General features: G+C 35.7%; 2 long non-coding RNA genes across 2 annotated transcripts in view; one reads left to right on the forward strand and one right to left on the reverse strand.

The window, feature by feature from the left end:
- LOC110744023 overlaps positions 1-26,315 on the reverse strand; it is a 124,983-nt gene that overhangs the window by 21,170 nt on the left and 77,498 nt on the right. The gene's annotated exons all lie outside the window — the stretch shown is intronic.
- Positions 16,963-19,986, forward strand: LOC110744022. Its single transcript, XR_002524050.2, has 3 exons — positions 16,963-17,355; positions 17,477-17,583; positions 19,779-19,986. It is a non-coding gene; the product is annotated as an uncharacterized LOC110744022 (long non-coding RNA).

Below are 26,315 nucleotides of genomic sequence, written 5' to 3' on the forward strand. Positions count from 1 at the left end.
TGTTAGGAGGAGCGAAAGAGCTAATATATGCCAAGTATATAAAATATTAAGCACCATTTCAGTATAAGTTATTGAATTAGTCAATTATTTCTAGGTAATAAATAAACCCAAAATCTCAATGGCAAACAGCAATAAGCAATTATTCCCCACTCACAAGTATGAAAGTTGGCAGGTGGTTTAATTTGGCTGTGGAACACCTGCTATTGGATCCAGCCCACAGATCCAGCCCATGTGCTCAGTCTGGAACCCAGACTGTAGATACAGTGTTTACCTAAGCATATTCTTCTCCTAACAAAGGTGGGAAGCTTCTAGGTAGATGAGTGTAAATACAGGATGCTTGTACGTATTAGGCTCAGGATTGTCACTGGGTCATTTCTATTTTTTACATTGAGCAAGGCAAGGCCAGGGCCACAACATGGCAAGTATAACATAGTATTGAGATTGGGGGAGTGGTGGAGTCAGCAGTTCCTGAAAAACTATCTAATTTGCCACTGTAATTGTTGCACATCCCTATTTCCCAGGGCTTATACTCCAGCTATACTCTATATAATTTATGAAATTTATTAAAATTATCCATGAGGTACTTTGCATGGGAAATATCCAACATGCTGCCTGGAGAAGTGTCTCTACTTTACCCATTTAGCCAAGTGTCTTATTGATGGATTTGGATAGATGATTAGATACAGATACAGGTATTAAGAACAGTGCCTGTCTTGAATAGAGTAGGCTCCCAAGAGATATTGGTAGAATAAATGAAAATTAATGATTTCTGGAAATATGTGTTTGTGACATTTAAAGACAGATGAGTAACAGAGACTTGGTATAATGTGAAACCAGGCTGCACTGAGATAGTATCTGAGTAACAGACGAGAGACCCCAGAGCAGAAAGCAAGGTAATAGCAGGCACTGTGGAACACTTCAAAGCCACATCAGTGTGGTTGATACTAAGATAAATCTCTAAAAACATCAGAAGCCTCTCCAGGTTCCATTATTAAGGCTGATGCACACTGAGATGCAACACAGCCCATAGGGTGCTAACAAAGGAAAAAGAGACATTGAAAACCAGGCCATATCAAGATAGATTTTTATTATGGAGAGTTGAACATAAAATACAAACCATAGCTCAAAGGGGCTCAATATAGCCAAGCCCCAAACTAGTGGTGGCGAGGGATAATAGGAGGGCAAGAAAATAAGATTGAGATCAAAGCAGGTCACAAGCAAGTCAGGGTGTCAATGTGAGTACATCACATAAGAGTAAGTGCAAGAACCGTAAGAGAATGCTAGAGGCCAAGTCCCTCCCATCCACAGGGATGTAATATAACTGATAGCATGGCATCAAGAGAAGGCCTGAGAGCCATAGGAATTAAGTACAGACGGGAAACAAGAGGGTAACAACTTCCTAACATTTCTGCCATTTATTGTGAGTCCGTGATGTGCCAGGCAATGACAAAAGGACTTTGCATGTATTATCCTACAGTAGTCACATAACAGCCCCCATGAAGTGTATGTTCTTTGTTCCCACCATGTTACAGATGAGATACACAGGCTCAGGGGGTTTCAGAAATGTTACGGTTCTATTCCTAGGAGTAGTGCAGCTGGGGGTAGATTAAGATATCGGAGTCCTGTTGGTGCTGGCGATAAAAATGCCCCAGTAATGCATTCACTTGGCAATGTCCGTGGAAGGATCCCATGACTTGGTGGGCATGTGTGTGTCTAGGTCCCATCCACAAGCTACCAGTAGGATAACTCCACTTATTTTAACTCGTCCTTAGTGAATCTTTTATCTATACTTTTATTTTCCACCCGAGCTTTGGAAGGGGTGTCCTGAACTGGCTAACTGCAAACGTTTGGAACCCACTGTTAAAAGACACTTAGGAAAAGTAATATCTAATTTCTGACATGAGCCATCTTTGCTGTTAGGTGAGTAATGTGCCCAACCCCATGAGTGGTAATCAAAGAACTTTTTTCCCCCTCCACTGGAAGTGATGTCAGTGGAATTCGAAAAAGATACATTGTTCATCTTTATAAGAAATGTGTGAGTTTGCTGATACGCTCCCTTAAAAAACTACCAAGAGAAAATTATCTGTTTATTATTCATGTGTATCTTTTCAATTCACTTGACCCCATTTTATATTACCAGAATCTCAGACATCAGTTAATGACTGAGTAGTATATTCCTAATGTGATCTTTCAGGATAATTAGTCTCTGTATTTTTCCTACAACAGTGTTCTAATATGAAAAGTTGATTTTGTTGGGTTTTAAACATACAAAAGGTTAAAGACATAAACTGTAAATTATCTATAAAAGGTAAAAGTCTGAGTGATGCTCTAATTAAAAATAGCCTATTGGGTCTGAATATCTTTTTTCACTTCAGAATCTTTTTTTTCCTTCTTCAGACAAGTCTGTTTTGCCAGTATTAAGTAGTAGTAATAATAATATTATTATTATAATAAAGAGAATATCAGCATGTAATTATAAAATACCTGATGCAGACTATCATTTGAAATTAACTGCCCCAGGGGCCTCAAGCAATTTAACTGAGCTACTGTTGATATTGGAAATTCGACCTTTTTATTAGTGATTGACAACCTGATTCTAGAGAGTGTAAAATTTATAGATTCCATTGCAAATTACATTACCTCAATTCTCCAAGGGACAGGGAAAAAAAAAGTAAGGCCTCTGTAGTTTCATGGTACAGTGGATAATAAGAAATTCCACTTTATATATTCCCCAATCTGAAAGGAAGTAGGTCCTCAAATTCAATGCTCCCATTGCTGTGTGCTGTGTGGTTGAGGTGGTGTGTATCCTCAGGATTTATCCCAACTTCTAGAGGACATGGGCAGGAAAAACTCCCTTTAAATCTCCAAGTTTGTCAATTCTTGAGAACTTAGCCCAACTTTCTTTTCCTTTCCTTTCCTTCTTTTTCTTTTCTTCCTTTCTTCTTTCTTTCTTCTTTTTCTTTTTTCTGGAAACCTTCCATAATAAGCCAACTTACACATGATCCCTGTATTTTCTCAAAACCTTTTGTATCTATCTATTCCTCTATGCATCAGTCAGGGCTCAACCAGAGAAGCAGAGCCAGTAGGATCTACAAACCGGACTTGTTACAAATAACTGGCTCATGCAGTTGTAAGCTACATAGACTCTGGCTGCGTCTCCATGCCTGATGTTGGAATATGAAGCCCATGAGGTAGGAAATTAAGAAGGGAGTATTAGGAGCAGCCTGTAACCTAAGAAAGATGAGCTGGAATTTCACAAGGACAGACTGAGTCCTTTGCCTGTTCTTGTTGTCTCTGACCCTGGTGAATGGGTTTCCTACAAAAACTAAGCCCTTTGTCGCAGAGCTGAACACACACACATTTGACTCAAGAACCCTAAAAACTAAAGTAGAGATCAGGGAACATAAAGAAATTGTAGGATCAGAGGCTGCTTCATGTCAACGAGGTGAGTCAGCAGATCGGGAACGATGTGTGTCAGCTATAAAACCGCTAATGCCTTTCTTCTGCCCTCCAAATCCTGCAGGCATCTTCCTTGTGCTCCATTCTTACAGAAGCATACAAGGATAAGAATTCTCTAAATGTAGGTCAGTCTAGTCAAGATGGGCACATTACAAGACCATTCTGTTGTGTCCAGAAATTTCTCCAAAACACAGGGGCTTAAAATTATAAAATAATAGTAGTAACTGACACATATTATCATTTTTCTTGAATTTATGGGTTAGTGGTCTATTCTGGTTTGAGATAGCTTCTCTGGAGCTGGATTATCTATGATGTTCTTACGTGCCTTGGGTCTATGCTGAGGTGGTGGTCAGTTGGGGCATAAAAAGTAAACCTGCAAGAATTCTTGAACTTTATGATGAGCTTATGGTTAATAGTGGCATTTTTGCAGTGAATCTGTAGAATAGAGAAAATGAGTAAATCTACTGATGCTCTTGGAACCAGGTTTCTAACTCTGGGAAAAAAAGATATACAAATAAGGGAGGAAAAAAGATATACAAATAAGGGAGGGAAAAATGTGAGGAAGAGTGCACTTATTTAGATTTGATTTGAAACTCTAAGACATCTCTGTAGCAATAGGCCTACTGAGCACCCACGTATTGATTTCTAATTATTATTTACCATGAAAATGAATGAGAACATTTTAGAGAAATGGGTGATTTCAGATTTGTGGTAAGAAATAATATAAGATAAGCCTAGGACATTTTGTGCCAGAAAGTACAGAAGCTATTGAAAACTAATAGAAACATGTCAAGTAGATTGAAACTACTTTGAAATTCAAACCCCAGTCTAATATAAAACAATTTAAAAATTAATAATGATAATCATAATGCAGTTATAATTAAAATATTATACTATATTGAATTTTAAAACCTAGAAATTCATACACATACTTAAGCAATAGGATGAGGGTTAGGAAAAGGGAATCTCATCTTTACAAGAGAATGACAGCTTGTAAATGAAGAAAGAGTCAGAATTGGAAAATCATCTCACATTGATTATATAACAGCACTCTGTGAAGATGCATGCTCTTTTGTTTCAGAAACTGATTTATCTAAGTAATGCAAGTAGCCGAAATGTATTGGATTTTGAACCAGAAGACTGTTGTACAAGGGAGAGTTTTGCAAATTATTGGCTCTATAAATTTACACTGGTTAGATAATTTCTATGAGCTCAGTTACCATAGCTACATTCAATCACTAGTAATACTTATCTCATCATTGCTAGCTGTTTTAAATGAGATGATGAATGTAAAGTAATAGATAAATATAACCTATTATTTATAAGGACCACAAGCATCAAATTAAGAGACTATAAATGAAGCATTAGTCCATGAATAAAGCTTCACAATAACTCGAGTACTCAGGAGAAATCAGTACAGAGTAATTAGAAGTGTTTTGTTCCTTTATTCTCCAATGTCCCTTGATTTTCCCTTTTGTTCATTTCCCGATTCACTTTTATAAACAACCCTGAATTGTATGGCATTATGAAATGTATACCATTAGAAAAAGTCGGTCTGAGAACACACATAGGCAGTTCTTTCTTTTTCTTCTTCACTATGGCAATTTCTACTTAGGCATTGAGAAATATATTACTGGGGAAGATTCTGCTGATATCAGGCTTTCTACACAGGCAAGGTGGCACTGTGCAAATCACTAGTCTCTTGCAGCCAACCAGAAGGTCCTGATTGCCAACAGTGATAAATGAACCCATATCAAGCCTTCCATGCTTGTTTCAAAGAGCCAAGCATTTCTATTTCTCTTTTCTTGGCCAATGTTTGTTTCTGGCAAGGAAATGCAGTGGCAGAGGTTTTTATCTTTTTTCAATGAAACTCATGCTTAGATTTAACTTTATTTTATTTTATTTTTTTATTGATACATAATAGATGTATATATTTTGGAAAGGACATGTGATAATATAATACACTCACATAATCAAATCAGGGAAATAGAGATATTCGTCACCTTAAATATTTATTTTTCCAAGCTAGGAACATTTGAATTCTTCTCTTCTAGTTATTTTGAAATGTACAATAGATTTCCCTTGCAATTTATTTATTTCTGACACTTACTTGTGGTTCAGAAACATATATTGCCACTTCAACATCAATATTAGAAATTTTGAGGATCAACAACATCCAGCAACTAGAGAGAATGCAATTAGAGGGAAAAGGTGTCTTTGTTATGCCTCAATATTTCAATAATAAAGGAGAGAACAAAATAACTGAGTCCAATCTGTTCCCCTCCAGTTGTATAACATACAATTGTATTTCAGGGGAACACATTACAACCATACACACTGAGCTGTTGAAAATTAATCTTCTTATTGCTGGGACTATTTACAATGAACAAAGAATTTTTAAACGCTGATGTTCTGTTTGAAAATTTATCTCGATTTTATCAAAACTGATCTATATAGGAGCTCTTATGAAAGATGAATCAAGGAGATATTCATGTTAACTTTGGTGACTTCCATTGACTTGGAAGGTGACAGAGAGTTCTCTGCCTCAAAGACATTTTCCACAAATACTCTTAAAAGGCTCATCTTTTTAAAAACACTGATTTTGGGCCGTGCGCGGTGGCTCACGCCTGTAATCCCAGCACTTTGGGAGGCCAAGACGGGCGGATCATGAGGTCAGGAGATCGAGACCATCCTGGCTAACACGGTGAAATCCCGTCTCTACTAAAAAATACAAAAACTAGCCAGGCGAGGTGGCGGGCGCCTGTAGTCCCAGCTACTCGGGAGGCTGAGGCAGGAGAATGGCGTAAACCTGGGAGGCAGAGCTTGCAGTGAGCTGAGATCCGGCCACTGCACTCCAGCCTGGGCGACAGAGCGAGACTCTGTCTCAAAAAAAAACACAAAAAACAAAAAACACTGGTTTTGTTGTACAATTTAATTCAGATTTCAGCTGGACATTCTTGCCTTCCCATTTCATGCTAAAGTAACCCACGTGTTGCTCCGGCTTAGCTTTTGAAATATATCACTACAGACAACTCCTATTAAGTTAGTCATTGCTGTTAGACTGATATGTCAACTCGGCTTCTATTTATAAACATCCTATTTATAAAGTCTGCTTTACCTATAATAAACCCCAACTTACTATATGTCAAATATTATACATTAATAATTTTAATGTCTATAATGACTCTACAAAATAGCTGCTATTATTACGTTTTGTATACGTGAGAAAGAAGAGCTAACCCCTGGCAAAGCGGGGGTTGAAACCCCAGCTGACTATCCTGTAGGAGTTGCATGTTACCCACTGCAGTGCTCCTTTAGAAAGGTCATCTGCTTTGAGAACAGCCTGGCCAGTATGCTGAAACCCCGTCTCTACTAAAAATACAAAAATGTACCCAGGTGTGGTGGCTTGCACCTGTAATCCCAGCTACTCAGGAGGCTGAAACAGGAGAATTGCTTGAACCCAGGAGGCGGAGGTTGCAGTGGACAGAGATCGCACCACTGCACTCCAGCCTGGGCGACAGAGCCAGAGTCCGCCTCCTCCGTCTAAAAAAAAAAAGTAAGAAAGAAAAAGAAAAAAGAATGAAAATTCTGGCTATGCATTTTAGGGGCTGGTGATCCAGGATAAGAAGTTACTTTATACAACTAAGGTGGTTGTCTGTAAAAAGAAAATGATAACAACTTCTTGTCTTCTATAGGGTATGATGTGAGAATCAAATGAGACAATCTATGTGAAATTGCTTTAAAGAGTTCAAAACCATAGGCTTTAAAATTACCCTTGTCATTAACATGACTTGTATAATTAGCATTATTGCTCCTTATGCCTCTGACAAAATGATTTTACTGAGAATATATAACACTTTTTCATATTGTTATTATTATACTGTTCATTTATTTCCCTATTATATAATGCATTGATTCATTTAGCATTATGTTTTTTTGAGCTGCCAGCCATGAGATTTTAGATTCTGAATAAATCATAGTCTTTGACTTTGGGCCTGGGAACTGAGAAGGTTGGAGGGGATGGCTATGTTATACAGAAGCAAATAGAGTACAGCAAATGTGCTGAAAACAATATTCACATTTTGAAAGCAAAAAAGTAGCTCTGTATTGACAAGACTATGACTTATGACTGATGGGACAAGAGAGTGGAAAGATAAAACTTGAATTAGACTGCAAAGGGTATTGTATGTCATAATATGGATTTTCAACTTTGACTTGTGAGAAATGTACAATTAAGGAAACCTTTTAAGTAGGTATTGCTGGATAGCAACTTCTCCCTTAAACATATTATTGCACTTCTCTAAGCCTCAAGGTCTTCATCTTTAAAACGGAAATGGTGATACCTCCTTTTCAGAGTTTCTCCAAGAACTAGAGCTAATGCACCTAATGCTTGTGACATCGTGCACATACACACTCAATAAACCCTGGTCACTAATGCCCAGGTAACATAAGACTGTTAATTTCTTTTGAGAAGCTCTAAAATAAATTATTCATATAAAGTCAGTCATGTTTATACTTTTAAAACTTGTGTTCATACTTGAGCTTCTTGGATGGTAAGTGAATGAGCTTTCCTTTCATTTTAGCTGCTCAGTGCAACTATATATTTTGAAATTATATAAATTATATATAAGACTAACATAATGAAACCCCATCCCTACTAAAAATACAAAAAATTAGCCAGGTATGGTGGTTCAGGCCTGTAGTCCCAGCTTCCCAGGAGGCTGAGGCACGAGAATCACTTGAACCTGGGAGGCGGAGGTTGCAGTGAGCTGAGATCGCATCACTGAACTCCAGCCTGGGTGACAGAGTGAGACCCTGTCTAAATAAATACATAAATAAAATTAACATACTGAAGTTCTAAAAGATGAAAAGCAAAAAGCTTAAGAGACCCCCCAAAAACAGCATGGTACTAGCTTCTCTGGGTATTTGTTTTGTTGCATGTGTTCCACACTTGAAGCTGAAAAAGTCAGTGACCCAAGAAACATCAATAGGTGCAGACACACAAAAAAGGTCCAATAGCCAAAGGATGAGGAAAAGGGCAGCTCAGCAAGACAAAAAAATTTTTGTTCACAATAACAACTCTACTCCATGCAAACACTACTGAAAATACTGTGGCCCCACCACACTTGTACCAGAAAATGCTGAGTGGAAAGCCTAGGCTTCCACCCTTGTGAGGATATAATTCGTAAATCCCACATTCTCTCTCCTGGATGATGTAACAGAAGGTCAAGTAGAGAGCTCAGACTTACTTTCATCTCTTCTGGGTAAGAACCACCCTACCACAGTATCAGAGGAGACCATGTTCCAAGCCTGGACTTCCATCATTATCCAGAAGTAGCAAAGCTCCCTTCTCCCTACCTGTTGGGCTGATGTCAGAGGAGGCCTAGCAGAGTCAGGACTTTTACACCGTCCAGTGCTAGTGAGGCACACGTACCCTTCGTATGTCAGTGGAGGTCATTTCAGGAATAGCAAGGAGGTACTCCTGTCCCTCCAAGCCCTGATAGTATCAGTGAGGGATACTGCGGAGCTACAGTTTCAACCTCCACCCAGCATTAAAGGAGAGCTTCTCATTGACTTTGGAGCCAATAAAGGCCAAATGGAAAACTTGGACATCTCCCCCATCTGGCAGCACCACCACTTTCCTTATAGGAATGATATCAGAAGAAGTCAGCTAGAATAAAATATTTAAATTAAGATCCAGAATCTTCTTAGTAAAATGGTAAGGTTTCAATAAAAAATTATTCATCATATCAAGAACCAGAAAAATCTTAACTTGAGTAAAAAAAGACAATCAACAGATGGCCACATCAACATGACAAACATTTGGAATTATGTAACAAAAATATTCTGAAATAATGAAAGGATAAAGAAAATAATTAGTGACCTTAAATTGAAAACAATCAAAAGTATCCAATCTGAACATCAAAGAGAAAAAAAGAAGAAAAATATAAACATAGTCTCAGAGCCTTGTGAGATTATAACAAATGATCTTACATTCATGTATTCAGAGAATAAACAGACTGGGAGGGGAGCTTAAAAGGAGTTCAAATGAATAACAGCTGATTTGCTAAAGAAATACATCATCATATTTGTGAAGCTGGACAAACCCCAAACTTGAAACACTCAAAGAAATCCACATCAAGAGACATCATAGACAAGCCTCCATAATCTAAACACACAAGGAATATTGTGGAATCAGTGAAACATTAATGACACTTTACCTATAGGAAAAATTAAATTACAGAAGATACTCATTGCAAACAAGATAACAATGGAAACCTAAATAAAGTGGCAGAACATTTTATAAGTGTTGAAAAAAGAGAAATGTCAAGTTACAATCCTGCATCTAGCAAAAGTATCCATAAAGAATAAAGGAGAAATTAAGATATATTTAGGTAAAGGAAAACTAAGATGTCATCATCAGACTTAACTATAAAAGTTAACTAAAGGAAGTTTTCTAAACAGAAAGAAAAAAGAGAAATCTTCAAACATCAGGAAAAAAAGAAGAAACACAGGAAGCAAAAGCATAGGTAAATATAATAGACTTTTCCTCTTGGGTTTTCTCAGTTACTTTGATGGTGTATGCAAAAATGGTAACGCTGTCTGAGGTAGTTATAAATATTATAGAGAAAATATTTTCAAGGATTGCATTATAAACAGGGGAGAATAGATGGACATTAAGACAGATAGTGCTGTATTTTAATACCTCACTTGAAATGGTAAAATGTCAACAACATGAGCATGCCAATACATTGTGCATATATAATTTAATAACTAGAATAACCATTAAAAAAACTACACACTAAAAAATAAAAACTTTGACATTCTGGTAGATTAAACATAGCCACAGATTCCTTGCAGTTTCTCTCATAAAGAGGTAGAATCCATTTTCCTTATCCTTATATCTGAACTGTCCTTATTTGTGGCATGTTTAATCAATAGAATAAGGTGGAAATTGCATTGTGTGAACTCAGTAGCCAAGGCCTCTAGAGCTTCCATTTTTGCCCTCTTGGAATGCTGCCAAGGGACCACCATGTGGAGAAACCCAGGATGAAAGATCACATGGATGAGAGGCCAGCCACCCAGCAGTCCTAGCTGAGCTGAGGCCGCAGCCCCCCTGTCCTCTGATGGCAACTGCTGGAATAAACACAGTGAGGCCAGCAGAGAAATCACCCAGTCCGCTCATAGAAGACTGAGAAATAATAACTGAGAAGCAATAAAATGTAGTTGCTTTTAAAAAATTCTATACAAAGGGATGTACTCAAAAACACCATCAATAAATCAAAATAAAATTTATTTTTAAAAGTTCAAGTAAACCAAAGGATGATGAAGAAAGAAAAAAAGAAAGCCACCTAGCTCAGAAAAAATAACAACAAAAAAGATGAACTAAACTCTAACATATAAACCTGTATAAAAATGTAAGCAATCTCAATCACTTTATATTAATGATGTTTGAATGATAATATTTTGGCCATGCATAGTTAAATAAAAGGTAGTATTAACTTAAATATATTAGTAAATATATTTAATTAATATGTAAAAATTATATAAAATGACCAAGGGAGTTAAGTCCACAGATATAAGACTCATTCAATATTTGAAAACAAAAAGATAACAAGATCATATTAACTGATACAGAAAAAGATTTGACAACATTCAATATCCTTTTCTGAAAGTATTTCTCAGAAAAATGGGATTAACGGCGAACCACCTCAGCCTGATAAGGTACATCTACATAAAAAAGAAAGATAACACATTTAATAGTGAAAAAAATAATGTTTCTTCCTAAGATCATGGACCAGGAAAAGACATTTTCTTTTTTCTCTCTTATTCAATGTAATACTGAAAGTTCTAGCCAATATAAGACAAGAAAGGAAAATCAAAGGCATACAGTTGAAAGCAGTAAAATTGTTTCTATTTGCAGATAACATGATTGTGCACATAAAAAATACCAAGCAACATCGAAAATAACTTGTAGAATTAATAAGGGAATTCAATGATTTAACAGGATATGGGATCAACGTACAAAAACCAAGGTATTTATATATGCTAGCAATGAATACCTGGACACCAAAATTGAAAATACAATGCCATTTAAAATCACTAGAAAAATGAAATACTTAGATAGAAATCTAGTTACACATATTTAGAACTTGTATGTTAAAAACTGCAAAAGGCATATAAATAAATAAATATAGATCTAAAGAAATGAAGACTGACCATTTTAACGGCTTGGAAGACATAATATAATAAAGATTTCAATTTTTCTTCAATTGATATATAGGTTTAACACACTTCCTGTTGAAATGCAAGCAAGACTCTGTAAATATGGACAAGATTATCCTAAAATTTATATGAATGGCAAAGAAATGAGAAGACTTATAAAAATTTTGAAAAAGAACACAGTGGGGGCAAAAATTTACCGAGTTTCAGGATTTATTACATAGCTAGTAATCCAAACTGTTGGTACTGGTAGGAAGATAGACATATAGACCAATTGAACAGAAGACAGAATCCAGGAACAAACCCTTACACATGTATCCAGCTGAATTTTGAAAATACGCAAAATTAATTCAATTTAGGAAGAATAGTCTTTTTAACAAATGGTGCTGGACCACTTGGAAGAAAAGAATACCCTTGAATTAACCCTCACAACTTATGCAAACATTAATTCAAAATGGATCAGAGATATCAATGTAAACTATAAAACTATAAAAGTTTCAGAGAAAATAAAATTAAAATCTTCAAAATGGAATATTAGGTAAAAAGTTTTCAAGGTTGGCACAAAAACTTTGACCCATAACATAAAACATTGTCAAATTAGACCTCATCAGAAGCAAAAACGTTCGCTTTGCAAATACTCTGCTACTGTGGAGGACAAAAGTATAACTTACAGACAGGTAGAAAATATTTGCAAACCATGTACCCTACTAGTATCTAGCATATTAAATATCTCTGATAACACTAAAAAAAAAAGTAATTTGAAAATAGAAAAAAAAGTGACATGAGACTTCACCAAAGAGCATAGATGGCCAATAAACATATGAAGGTGTTCAATCATTAGACATTAGAAAAATACACATTGAAAACATTAGCTATCACTATAAATCTACCAGAAAGACTAACAATTTAAGAAAAATAGCAACAACACTGGTGATTACAAGGACATGGAGAAACTAGGTCACAGATGCATGGATAATGGGGAGATGAAATGGTACAGCTACTCTGGAAAATAGTTTGCCTGTTTCTCACAATAAATGAAATTATCATATAACACAGCAATTCCACTCCTGGATGTTTACCAAAGAAAAATGAAAACTTATGTTTACACAAAAACTTGTGCATGAATGTTCACAATAGATTTATTTGCAACAGACCCACACTTGAAATAACCCAGACATCCATTGATGGACAAATGGTTAGTTGTGATACATACACCTCGTTGAATCTGATTCATAAATAGTATTCATGAATAAAAATGAATTAACTATGAATACATGTAACAACTTGGATGAATATTCAGACAAATTTGATTGTAAAACATAAAAACACAATCTCAAAATATTACACACTGTATGAATCAATTTATGTAACATTATCGAAATGATAAAATTATAGAGATGGAAGAATATTTGTATTTCCTAGGTAGGAGTTAAAGATATTGTGGGCTGTGAGTGATGTGGGTATTGCTATCAAAGAACAACATGAGGAAATATTGTGTAGAAGAAAAAAAATGCTATCTAATTGTATCAATGTCGATATCTTGATTTTGACACTGCACTATAGCTTTGCAACATTTTCCATTGGGTAAGACTGGATAAACTGTACATGGTATCTCTCTTATTATTTTTCATAACTGCACATGAATTTATAATTATATCTACATTTTAAAAAGTTTTTATAATTATATCTACATTGTTTAAAGTTTAAGTATAAATGGTACTTATATACTTTATTCTATTTTTTAAAACATTGCCTCAAGCTAGGGAAACAGGATAATTACTGTGGGAGAATTTTGATGGAGGATTTTTTGATTGCACAACTCTGAATATATGACAAAAGAAAGAGGTTTAAATTCTAGTTTTTCCACTTGTTCATTATATGTGAATAATCTGTGACCTACAATCTCTTCAATTACAAAATGGGAATAAAAGAGCATAATGTTAGTATTATTATGGAACATAAAGGGGATAGCAATATAAGTAAAATTAGCTGCTGCTTACATGCCAGATGAATTTTCTGAAATATGATTGGTAGTTCATGCAACTAAAATTTATTAAATAGAAATATGTGCTTTATAATTTGTAGTATCAATTAAACATATTATGTGTTAATTGTGTGTCAGGCACTTAAAAGTGCTCTGGGGACTTTTATACATACTGAGTCATTTAATCTGCAAACAATGTATTATTATTATTTTCATTCTTTCTTAAGAGGAATGTATGTTTAAATAGAGTGAACTAACCCAATCCAAGATCACCCAGCTAACAAATGTCATTAACAAGGTTTATGGATTCGGTTTGTTCTGAGATTTTAGTCACTAGAGGATTATATTACACTAATTTTCTTCTACCTTGGGGTGGTATCCGGTAAGTGACTTCTAACATCCCACGTGAAAGCCGATAGGGGTGTTTTGCAAGTACCCTAACATTTTACATAGATGGCTGGCAAAGTGTGAGTTAGGGGAGATGGAGAAACTTTGTAAGTGCCTGAGATCTGGAGTTCGCCAAGAGGCCAATGAGAGTAGCATAGATGTAAATAGCTGATGACAGAAAAGTTATAGGTAGTGAAGTAGTTAGTCCCAAGAGGTGAACATTGAGTCACATCAGGAAAGCACTTGGTCTTACAGTTATTGAGCCGTACAGATACAGTGAATGTGTGGTGTCTTAACATTGCAGGAAGAAGGAACATTAAGTAAATATCCATTTGAGATGACATGCAGGGGCCAGAAAGCCATCAGTTGTGTGTAAGTTCAGTGCTTAAAATCAGGTATTCAGTAATAGGGAGGAAAATACAAAACGGGAAGGAAGTGAATGCCTCATTATGGCATTACTTTAAAAAAAAACAGCATTGCTGTTCCGTTTATTTCACATATTAATGAACCTTTATATAGTAAGCCATGTGCTAAGCACTATGGCTGTGGTAATAAGCAATACAGACGTATTTCTGTCCTCATGAAGATTTCACTCTAGTAAGGATAAAGACTATTAAACAGAATGGAAAGTCAGGTACAAACACCTGAGCATTCATTTTAATCAACTGAATTGTGTGTGTTTCTTTTATGTTAGGCTCATAACCAGTACACAGATTCTGAACCTATGGGCAAACCTCCTACAACTCCTTATAACTCTCCTGCAAAGAAAAGGCAAAAAGGGATCTAGGCAGCATTGCACATACAGGCCAACAGCAGTGAGCTCAACAGTGAAAGGTAGAAGACAGGTAAGAACAAGACTCAGGAATTAGGATCTTGTTGCCTTGTCTGTAAAACACCCTCTGCTCTTAATCACATATTTCTCACTTTCAGTCTTTTCTAGAATTGCAAGTTACTGCTAGAATTCATACTGGGATAAAGACAGCATGGAAAGTGGGGGTCGAGGCAAACGTTAACCTAATTTATAGGATCTTGGTAGCCTAACAGTTTTATAAATGTTTGAAAATAAATTACTCTGACATAAAGGAGTAGTTGGCATTTATATCAAGTCTAGATTTGTATTTTCCAGCGAGTCCAGGTGGAAAATTGTGTAAAATGTAAGACTTCATTGAGCAGCCAGATGCTGCATCTGAACTAAGATTTTGTGGGTCAATAAATAACCCAGATCCATAAAGTATGTGATGGTAATGGGAAATACTATAATTCCTTTTAACAGATCAGAAAACAGCTGTTTGTTTTTCCCTTTAATAAAAGAAAAATATTTTCTGTTTTTTTTTTTTCTTAAAAAGTCAAATATCAACGTATCAGCACAGTTGGAAATACCCAGCATATTATTCTTATCAATCAAATGTCAGAACCACAGACCTTTGACTTTCTGGATCATTGGACTAATGAAGGTACAGAGTGAGTTTGTTTCTCTGAGGTGCATTCTGAATCTTTGCAGGGTCTGTCTGCCTAGCAGGAATTTGAGGTTAATATGAGTGCATTTGAGGGGACTGGCCATCAGAATATCCCATGGATAGAAAGGTTTTAACTAATGGTTTTCTTTTTCTTTTTATTTTCATGACTGAGAGTCAATTCTCTCCATAATTTTCTCTTCTGAAACCCCTGCTTTAATCTCCATAATTCTCCTCCACTACCATCCAGTTTATATGACACTGTCTGGCTGTGGCTATAATATTTGAGTCTAGGTAGGAATAAGAATATTACAGATATGAGAGCAAATAAGCTTAAGAATTGCTAAGATAATAGTGGCAGTAGTAGTAATTATACCAAAATAGAGGTATCACTATCATCTATAAAGAGCTTTAGATCAAAACTCAATGTTTCTCTTTTTTGTATAAATTTAAAGGATACAAGTGCAGTTTTTTTCCCATGGATATGTTGCTTAGTGGTGACGCCTGGGATTTTCGTGTAACTATCACTTGAACAACGTACACAGTACTCACTAAGTAATTTCACATCCCTCATCCTACTCCCACCCTCTCACTTCTTCCAACTCTCCAGTGTCTATTATTTCTCAGTTTTCTAGTCTTTGATTATACACTAGTTTCTGTGTGATCTGGAGTCAATCACGTCTCCTACATTTTAAAAATAAAACCTGCTTTGTTGGACAGTCCCAATGAAAGCAAGAAGAGTCTCAAAGAGATATGGTATGACTGGAAGGATGAGAAGGAATTTATTACTAGAGACTGGTGAAACAACCCTCATTATGTGAAAGTTGAAATTCAGTGACATTGTTCTCTGTGGTTGTGTGGAAAATAGAAGTTACACTTAATTAGCTGGTAGATCTAGCTAAAAAGGTTTCTGTTTATCTTGAAGTGTGAATGGGTTGTGTCCATTCTTTTGTGTTTTCTGTTGAGTTTTTTATGTTTTTAGCCAGATGTGACAAGATATGGATAAAAAGAAATAATGTTTTAAAAAGGACATTTTTTAAAGCAAAAAATATAAAAGAAATATAAAATGATTTGCTGTGTTTAGAAAATAAATCTCATTATTATACTTAGATTCTCTAGATTGCCAAAAACTCAGGATTAAGATAACCAAAGCAAGGATTGATTAACTCTTTTTTAAAATAAAAAGCCAGAGTAAATATTTTGAGCTTTCAAGTCATATTATCTTTGTTGCAAATACTCAACTCTAAAATTTTAATGTGAAAGCATCTATGACAATGTGAAATTGAATTAACATGGGTGTACATTTTGCCCTCAGTATCCATGGGTTCCTCATCTTTGGATTCAACCTACCATAGATTGAAAATATTTGAATAAAAATACACCAGAAATAACAATACAACAATAAAAATACAAATAAAAACAATAACATAACGAATAAAAACACATGGTTATTAAAATAATGGTTATTTACATAGTATGTACATTGTATTGTATATTGTAAGTAACCTAGAGATGATTTAAAATATATAGGAGGATATGGGCAGGTTATATGTAAATATGCCTTTTTATAGAAGAGTCCTTAGATGTTGGTGTTTGTGGTGGGTTCTAGAACCAATCTCCATGGATACCAAGGAACAACTGTATTCATAGAATTTTATATCCAAAAACATGTGACTGGCTGAATTTGGCCTATGGGCTACAGTTTGCCACCCCTAATCTAAAGTCTATAGCTATAAAGTCCTTTATCAAACTTCAGACAGATTTGAAAGTGTGCCACATAGACCCTCTCTACTAGACAGTTTTCCAAGACTCTTGAAACCATTGTTCCACAGCATTCTGATTTTTCAGGTAAGCCATAGAGAGGTCTGTCACAAGGAAATCATTGGGTATGGATTTTGTTCAATAGAGTTAATCTCAACGAGATTAAAAGAAAGACTACAATTTTTTTTGAATATTGTATTGGCGAAAGCATGATCAGCTTGCACTGAAGGGAACAGAAAAGGTTCACCATCAAACAAAACAAAATACCACAGAACATTCAGAACCTCAGAACTTCTATCGGCAGGATATAAGGTGGTAAGTCTACTTAGCTACAGATGTGGGATGTTTCTTATGTGAATGGAGAGATGACACAGAGGGCTGAATCAAAGCCCTAGAGAATTGAGCCAAGCTCCGCAGAATAAATCCTGAGGAGCAGTGCTGGGTTTTAATGAAGAGGTTGGCAATATGCGCCAACCGAGTTTCATAATTGTTATGGACCAGTGACAGCTATGTGTTTTACTTTTTCTCACATTTTGCATACTACTGTCTATGGCAATTCTTCTACCCTTGAATCACCATATTATATTAGTTGGGTTGGGGGTAGATACGTGTGTCTTCAGTTGGCGAGTCTTTAAAATGAAAGGAACTATACTCAATGACGATACTTGAGGATCTGCACCATAGGAACCTCATCCACATATGGGTGAGATCTGATTTACATGACAAGGCTTTTACACTTCGATGGCATAATGGGATGAGAATTTAGGTAAATTGGAGGAGGGGGAATAAGTGTATTTTTCATGTTGGGGAAAAGAAATAATGTGTGACCAGAGGGTAAACTCTGGTAAAATATAGATGAACACAAAGTTTTTGGTAGTCTTCCCATTGACAGGTATGAATTAATTTCCATCCAATTTATACTGACCTGACCTCAGTGACTTGCCTGACCAAGAGTGTTGAGCAAATAAGGATAGGAGACTATCAAGGCTAGGTGATAAGAGAGCTTGCTGCTTCTACCAACAATCTTTCTGAGATTCCTGAAACACCATATAAAAAGTCTTACCAAGCTTAGATCACTTATGCAGAAGGGACTCATGGGGGTGCTCTGGTTGATCAGATGAAGCCAGTCTTCTAGGCACACTGACAAGGCACCAGACATGTGAAGTAGATGTCTTGAATCCTCTGAACCAGACCATTTTTAAACTAGATACAACTGCATATCAAACTGCATGCAAACCATCATCTATGCAACATATGCAACAGATATAATAAATTTGTTAAATTTTGTTGTTTTAAGCTGCTGAATTTTGTGGGACTGTATTTCAGCAAAACTGGCATGAAGGTTATTTACAGTCTATTTTCCCATTCATTAGGAATATCTATATATATTGCCACCTAGATATCCCTATGTTCCATTATAGGGTGGCGCTCTAGACTACATTGAGTGAATTACCTAATGTATACTCTATGTTCCATATAATCTTTCTGAATCCTGAAAAGACTTCATTCCAAAACTCATTTGGCCCTAGGGGTTTTAGATAAGGAATTTTGGACATGTATTATTTTCATCATGTTGAACTTTAATTTATCCTATGTCTGAAAATAGAAATGGGCTGCTTTGCAGGGTCTATAAAAATTTAAGAATAGAATAAAAGGGTATATAGTACTCAGAAGTTTTGCTTATCTCTAACAAAGACTCTGTTCAGTCAGCTGATTGGGAATCCACTCATCTACGGCTTCCATCTCCTGAAGTAACTTTATACCATGGTTTCATCTCATCTATCTAGAACAAGTGCCCTATTTCTTTCTTACACAAACTATGTGTTGTTGTTGTTGTTGTTTTCCTCACTGGTAAACCTCCTCAATTCCATCTTCGTTTATTATAAGTCACTTAAGAACCCAGCTCCTAAAGGTATAAAGAGAGTTAATGATTTCAATTATTACTATTATAACCCAAAATGATGAATTTGGGCTGAAGAATCAAGAAAGCCTGACTGTCCCCTAAAAAAGACATTGAAGCTCTCTACAGCTTTGAATCAAATCAATATGATTTTCTTGGGTCAACTGTTGAAGTAATCTTGGGATTTCACTTCTGGCTGTACTTCAACATTTCTTTGCACTATAATATCTCTTTGTTTTTCTCACAAATACAGAAGTTTCTTTTTTTATTATGTAATAAAAACAAATACAATAAAAATGTCCATTAAAGTAAATACACTAATGAGAGAAATGAATACAAATACATTTTCTTATATATTATAATTAACTGTTTGATTTGAATGGTTATTAGAAAAAACTATGAAATTATATACATAATTTTAACCTTATACCAATTCATAGTAATGATTTTAAAAGTAAATATTAGAAAGGGGCATAATATTTTCAACACCTCTTAATGACTATTCATGGTTTATTCATAAAGGGGATTGTTTTCATAAACTAAATTGAAACAAATTATCAATTTTCCCAAAGGTTTCTATTAATTTGTTTATGTCTGTTCTCTTTTAAAGCAGCTGCTGTATGATAGTCCAGATTGGTAAAGGACCACTTATCTGACCCTCAGAGCTCAGTGGGTGAATCTGCAATTTGAACACTTATGAACATGACTTTCCCTGGCTCTTTAAAAAGTGTCTCTCTCTTAGTTATTAAATTAGTCTTAAGATTTGGTGAGTTCCAACTGCCTCAAATTTTATCATGATTAAATTCATCCTGATTATATTTGTTGCCTCTGTGTGACATCTACAAAATGTAGCTGATGAGGTTTATGATGAAAACATCCACCACGGTTTACTGTCTTTTGGCAGACCATGCTTTCTTAGGGAACATTTAGATTAAGTGAAAGTTCTAGACAGTGGTCTCAAATATATTTTTCTGAATTGTCTACTCACTTTTACTACACTTAATTTCTTGGGCCACAGTGAACAAAATTAATTTTTCTTATAAAAGACAACTCTTTGCGTACTTAAGACAGCTTCCACAAATACCCTCTGAGTCATTTCAGGACATTTTTTACTCTTTTGAACACGTTCTAAAATGACTATCATTATAAGAGTAGGCTTATCCCTAAGAATTACCATCCACCAAAGGAAGCTGCCTCACCCAAAATGTACACTCTTTCCCCAAGAGAGCCTCCTGCCATGACTACAGGTGTAGGCATAGAGGCCACTCCCTGGCCTAAATGGAGAGCATCTCTGCAGGGTGGTCTCGGCTCCAGCGTGCCACAAGGGATGGGCTGAGGTCCTGCTGTAAGTGCATCACGGTGCACCTTATCTCTCTGCTTGTTTCTGCTCCCTTCACTTCTATGCAGATATTAATCTAGGGAGCACACCCCAATAAACACTCTGCTTGCAAATCTCCATCTTTGTCCTTGGGGAACTCAACCTAAAACACCCTTCATCCTGTTCTGTCATAGCAAGGTTCACAGTCCCTAGAAACTTGGGTTCTGACACTGATGGTGGGCGTCACTCTCCTCCCATCACTGCACCTGCATGTAGTCACATGATGCAGTCACTCCTACAACTGAAGACATGGGAATAAAAATACAGACAACTATCAGTGGAACCTTACATACCACCAAAGAGTGTGCGGTCAGGTTGAGAGCACACACACAAAATGCATGATTCCAGAATGTTCTAGAGATTCAGAGAGTCCTTTGAGGTCAATGGCTTTGGTACTGATACTCATTACAATCTATTTAAAAATGGATGGACATCTTTGGTCCATCCATCTGCAAAAGAGGCCACCCTTCACGGTAGGAGGTTTTAGAACCAGCTGAGGTATTTCAAACAAATTTAGCGGTACTTGAAACCAATCAAGCTCACATTCTGTGTCTCTCTCTTTCTCATACACACACACACACACACACGCACACACACACACACGGCACACGGACACACAGCCCTAAACCTTTGCAAGTGTTGTTCCATTCTGCCTTTCCTCCTTTTCCTAACATTCTTTACCATGCTAATCAGTACTTAGTTCTTCTGATCCAATTTTGTACATTTCTTTCCCTGGAACCTCTCCTGATACTCCAAGATGGGATTGGATTTTTTTGTCTTTGTGCTCCCATAGAGTCCCAGATTTAAATTTCACTGGAATTAATCATGGCACACAACATCAGCAACAGTAACAAACACTAACCTAGCATTTATGATGTGTCGAATACCGCTCTGAGCATTTTACATGTGTCACCTCAAAGGTACTTCCCCTGTCTGTTAGCTTCGTCTTACAGGTGTGAAAAGTGAGGCACAGAGTTTCAGTGAATTACTACAGAGATTTACAGAATATTTAGCTATAGCCAGGCATCGCTTGCCACCTAACATCAGGAATGTGATCAGAAAAAAATGTGCTGTTAGACAATTTTTAATTGTGTGAACATCACAGAGTGCACTTACATATACCTATCTGATATAGTCTATTGCCTATAGGATACAAACCCATACTGCATGTTACTGTACTAAATACTATACTAAATATTTAAATTGTACTAATACTGTACTAAATACTGTACTAGTACTTAGTACTAAATTTAGTATTTAGTACTAAATACAACTGTAACACAATAGTAGATATTTAGTACTGTACTAAGTACAACTGTAACACAATAGTAGATATTTGTGTATCTAAACATATATAAACATAGGAAAGGTGCAGTAAAAATACACTGTCAAAGATAAAAATGGTGTACCTGGATAGGGCACTTACCATGAATGGGGCTTACAGAACTGGAAGTTGCTCTGGGTGAGTCAGTGAGTGGTGAAGTCCTAGGACACTGCTGTAGATTACTGCAGACTTTATAAACACTGAGCACTTAGGCTACACTACATTTATTCTGTAAATTATTTCCTCAATAATAAATTAACCTTAGCTACTGTAACTGTTTTTACTTCACAAACTTTTTTGAATCTTTTCAACCCTTTCATAATAACATTTCACTCAAAACACACATTGTCTAGCTGAAAAAAAATACTTTCTTTCTTTATGTACTTACTATATGAGCTTTTTATTTTACAATACATATATTCACTAAAAATGTTTATTAGAATCTTAAAATCTAAGATACACACAGTAGCCTAGGTCTATGCAGGGTCAAGATCATACACATCACTGTCTTCCACCTCCACACCTTGTTCCACTGGAAGGCTTTCAGGGTCAATGACATGCATGGAGCTGCCATCTCCTATGATGATAATACTTTCTCCTGAAGGACCCGCCTGAGGCTGTTTTACAGTTAACTTGTTTTAATAAATAGGAGTGCACTTTAACTAACAATAAAATTATGGTATAGTAAATAGACAAATCAGTAACATAGTTGTTTATCATCATTGCTAAGTATTATACACTATATATGATTTTATACCCTGAATTTTATATGACTGGCAGTGCAAGCTTATTTACACCAGCATCACCACAAACATGTGAGTAATGCTTTGTGTTAGACATTAAGGTAACCCCAATGTCACTAGGTGATAGGAATCTTTCAACCCCATTGTAATCTTATGGGACCACTGTACTTTATGTGGTCTGTCATTGACTGAAAGGTCATTACATAGTGCACAGTTGTACTGACTTGTGGGTTTCACCTGATTATCTAATTCCCAGCAGGCAAGAGATCTGCTTTACTCACTATAACAATGCCAGTTCCTAGCACAGGAACTGGAATAATATATATTAAAAAAAAAAAGTTGAAAGAGTGACTTAGAGAATAGTGGGATTTATATGCTGGCTCCAACTCTGCATGGCTGCTTGCCCAGGCAATGGGTGATAGATATCCTGGAGGTTCACTATGGCACCCCTACTGATGAGAGGGCTCCGCCATCACCCTGGGAACTGCAGAGTGTGTTTTCATGTTTCAGTGACTGGGATATGATTAAATTGACCTACCCTCTACCATGGGCACACATCAGACAGTTACCAATGAGTTTTAGAAAAGTTGTCCTGTAGAATTATGTCAAGGATACTAGTAACAGGTAACTATCATGTATAGGTTTGTGATGCAGAGACAAAACCTCTTTGAATCCTCAACACAGTATTTTGAGGTACACAGCATTAATATGATGCATATTTTGCAAACGAGGAAAGCAAAACTTAGAGTAGTAAGATACTCAGCCAAATTGATAATTCTAGGCAGTGATGGGTTTCTGTGAATTCTTGGAGTCTTTTCTTCATATATTGTATGAGTTTCCTATGGCCTGTATGGCAAATTATCACAAATTTAATGATTAAAGCAATGAAAGTTTATTATCTCAGACTTTATGGAATTCTATCCATTCTTGTGGTCAGGAGTCTGAAATGTGTTCCATCGGGCTAAGGTCAAGGTACTTGGCAAGTTTTATAGCCTCAATCCTTTCTTCTGTCTTTTGATGCCTCATTCATATCTTTAGTGTATGGACAAATCACAGAAATAAAAGATAGGTGCTTAGTTTTAACACATGGATTGTTTCATCATGAGATTGCCCATAGATGCACGTTTCTCTTTTGTGTCTTCATAATGAATTTCATAGCCACAAAAGAGTACAACATGTCGGAAATAAATGCATCCCCGGTATTCACAGAGGTTAATGGATTGTCCCAAGATCACACTCAGTGACAGGAAATCAACTGCAAGGTGATTGGTTGGTATCCCAGTGCATTTTTTTTTTCACTTATACTTTAAAATTCAAATGGAGCACATTAGCCCTTTCTTGATTAATTACCAGAAAGGCACAGTACACAACAAAACAAAAAACAACAAATGATAGGTATAAAGTTCTTTTTAAGTCTACAGGTCCTCCAGTAAAATGAAATCTTCTTAAATGAAGGCAGTTTGTTTCAATTATTCCACATTCCCAGCACCTAGTACAGGTCCTGGCACATGGGAGGTATTCCATAAACATTTACTAAGAGAATAAAACATTTTCTATTTGAGTTCACAGAACCTGTTTCAAGAAAACATAGCATAGAAATCTCAAAAGGCTTAAGAATTTACTCAAATGGAAGTGCAAATAAATCAGCAGTTGGATGTAGCTATCATAGAACAAAGGTTATTTTGTGTTCAAACAATAGAAAAAACATGGGTCTCAAAATGAGATGATCGTTTCACTCTACACTGCATTGTTTATAGCACAATAAGCATCTGGTGTTAGAGAGTCAACAAATATCTATTGAGCATTTACTGCACACAAGGGTACATGCTAAGTCCTAGAAATCCAAAGGTAAACAATAGAAGATAATCCAAGACCTCATGGTGCATTATGTTAGTGGGAGTTTAAACTTTTATGTCAGAAAATAAGTTGCATAAAATAGAACTGTTTCTATAATTGACAAATATATTTTCATTGAAATGATTCAAATACAACTAAATTATCAACACTATCTACTGATATACCCCTTTTAAAAGATAACCTCTCTTCATGGTTTGATATGCAAGTAATTAGTTATTTAAATAAAAGTACACACATTGCTATGGAGAAGAAATACCAGGTTATTTGAACACCCAAGCGTAATATTTTACCTAAATCATGAGGTTGTATTTGAGGTCATGGATGGAGTTAGCTGGAAGAAAAGACAGGGAAAACCATTACAAGTAGAGGATAGAATACTGAGACATTTTTAGTATACTAAGAAAAAATAATGTCCTGAGATATCGTTAGAAAAAATTATTAGATGGTAGCAGAAAGACAAAAGTAGATATTAGACTAAGGTGAGATTGAAAAGAAAATATTTCAGGTCCTGCAGGAATATCATGGCTATTATTTATTCTTCAAGGTCCAAATACTCCTGGACTTTGGTAAACTAGGGCATATTCATATAAGGGCATAAGGGTATATGAAGGACATATAGTAAATCATGTCATATAATGAAGAGGTAAAGACTCTGAGTATGTTCAATCTGAATAAAGACAGACTAGAAAATTATAATCCATTTCATATTTTGCATTTCTCTAGCTACTTGAGGTTGAGCTTTCTTTCCTACATTTTTACACAATTTACATTTATTTCAGCGTTTTCTCTATTCACATCCTTTCTCATTTTTATCCTGACTTCTTTACCTTCTTCATATCAATGTAGCAAGTAATTATTATTAAAAATATTATTTTTAAAAATTTTATGTGAGGCAAATATTTTCTACAGTCTATAATTTGTGTTTTGACTTTATATTAAATTATTTTTAGCTGTGCATTCATAAATGTGGGATGATGTCTTTGTAATCAAATGTATCAGTTTTTTCCTTTATGACTTTTGGGTGTCCTGTCTTATATTGGAAGACATACATATGTTTCTAAATTTTCTTCTATATTTTCTCCTATATTCTACATCAAGGGTGTGAGTGTTAACTGGGAGCAAAAGGGTAAGAGAGATCAACCTTCTTTCACTGGCCCCAGAGCTTCCATCCCACCCCAAGGAAAATGAAGTCCACCGTCTGTTCTAGTCCCTTAATGTTCAAGTAGAATCTTCTTCTTAGATGAAAATTTCAGTCTTAGCCAGTCTTTTGTCCTTAATGTTGTTATTACAAGAGTGTTTTTGGAAGAAAGCTAAAAAAAAGTGCTTACAAATTATCCATAAACACACACTTTATCTTTCGAATGTAACTAATGGTGCACTAAGAGGTATCAATATATGTTCAACTGCACTGAATATTGATGTCTTTTGTTTAAAGGGTGTGTCTCAGGAAGGGGAACATCACACACCAGGGCCTGTCACGGGGTGGGGGTAGGGGGAAGGGATAGCATTAGGAGATATAACTCATGTAATGGGTACAGCACGCCAACATGGCACATGTATACATATGTAACAAACCTGCACATTGTGCACATATACCTTAGAACTTAAAGTATAATAAAAACTAAAAAAAAAAAAAAAAAAGGGTGTGTCTATGTAATTTTTGGTTTCTTAAATTTTTACCAGAGTCATTTGAATTGTTTCTACCATTCATGACAAATATTTAATAAACTGGTTTAAGAGGAAAATTATGGAAAAAAAAACACAAAAAAATGTTATTACTCCTTTCATTTGTGAAGAATAATGTCAGTTCCTTCTAAGAATTTTATAACTTGACACTCCCTTGCT

Source organism: Papio anubis, chromosome 8, assembly GCF_008728515.1.
Source record: "Papio anubis isolate 15944 chromosome 8, Panubis1.0, whole genome shotgun sequence".
Lineage (NCBI taxonomy): Eukaryota > Metazoa > Chordata > Mammalia > Primates > Cercopithecidae > Papio > Papio anubis.